Source organism: Orycteropus afer, unplaced genomic scaffold (assembly GCF_000298275.1).
Source record: "Orycteropus afer afer isolate SDZICR_OR568_19922 unplaced genomic scaffold, OryAfe1.0 scaffold00452, whole genome shotgun sequence".
In the NCBI taxonomy this organism is placed as follows: domain Eukaryota; kingdom Metazoa; phylum Chordata; class Mammalia; order Tubulidentata; family Orycteropodidae; genus Orycteropus; species Orycteropus afer.
In genome coordinates, this window is record NW_006922039.1 from 1628205 (window position 1) to 1629674 (window position 1470).

The window sequence follows — 1470 nt, forward strand, 5'->3', positions numbered from 1 at the left end:
AATAAAAAAAAATAGTAAGAAATAAAAAATAGGATATCTTTGTCTCCCTGGGCTGGTTTGCATAATTGGCATAGTGAGCAAGGGCCCTGATAGTGCAAAACATTTTTCATGGATGAACACTATTCATTGCTCAATGAATGCTGCCCTGAAAATGTCTGCATTCTACTGTATGCAATCTGAATTTGATAGATAACATATCAAAGTAAAAGTATGATTAAAGATTGCATATGGAATTAAGGCTATCATTCATCTGACCTTAAAACAGGGAAAACATCATGAGTTATCTGAGTGGATCTAATGAAATCACAAAGGTCCTTAATAGTGGAAAATGGAAATGGAAGAAGGGAAACAAAACTGCAGCTTGAGAAGGGCTTGAGCCAATGCTGCTAGGTTTTAAGATGGAAGAAGGCCACAAGCCAAGGAATACAGGTGGCCTCTAGAAGCTGAAAAAAGGAAAGAAATTGGATTCTCCCCTAGAGTGTCCAGAAAGGAATGTAATGCTATCGATACCTTGATTTTATTCCAGTAAGACCCATTTCAAATTTATGACCTCTAGAATTTAAATATATTTTAAAAAATGTGCTATCTCAAACCCCTAAATTTGTAGTAATTTTTTGTAGAGGTCTTTTGTGTCCCTGGTAAGATTTATTCCCCAAGTATTTTGTCTTTTTGTAAATGATATTGATTTCCTTATTTCTTTTTCAGCAATTTCTTTGCTGGTGTAGAGAATCCAACTGATTTTTGAATGTTGATCTTATATCCTGCCACGATGCTGAATCTCTCAATTAGTTCCAGTAAATTTTTGACTGAGTCTCTTGGGCTTTGTAGGTATAGGATCATATTGTCAGCAAATAGGGATAGTTTGACTTCTTCCTTACTGATTTGGATGCCTTTGATTTCCCTTTCTTGCCTTATGGCCCTGGCTAGGACTTCCAGTACAATGTTGAATAGAAGTGGTGATAGTGTTCCTTGTCTGGTTCCTGTTCTCAAGAGGAATGGTTTCAGTCTTTCTCCATTGAGAATAATGTTGGCTGCTGGTTTTGCATAAATGTCCTTTATTATGTTGAGGAATGTCCCTTTTATTCCTATTTTGCTGAGAGTTTTGATCAGAACTAGGTGTTGGATTTTATAAAATGCTTTTTCTGCATCAATTGATATGATCATGTGGTTCTTCTCTTTTGTTTTATTTCATGTGGTGGATGACGTCGATTGTTTTTCTAATGTTGAACCATCCCTGCATAGCTGATATGAACCCCAGTTGATCATGATGAATGATTTTCTTGATATGTTGTTGCAGCCTATTGGCTAGGATTTTATTGAAGATTTTTACATCAATATTCATGAGGGATATTGTTCTGTAGTTTTCCTTTTGAGTGATGTCTTTGCCTGGTTTTTGTATCAAGGTTATGCTTGCTTCATAAAATGAGTTAGGGAGGATTCCATCCTTTTCTATGTTTTGGAATAGTTTGA

The 1470-nt window shown here is 35.6% G+C and overlaps 1 protein-coding gene across 1 annotated transcript in view; it reads left to right on the forward strand.

Annotated features, from left to right (window-relative positions):
• The window catches only part of PCDH11X (protocadherin 11 X-linked), a 900527-nt gene that overhangs the window by 355755 nt on the left and 543302 nt on the right, over window positions 1-1470 (forward strand). The gene's annotated exons all lie outside the window — the stretch shown is intronic.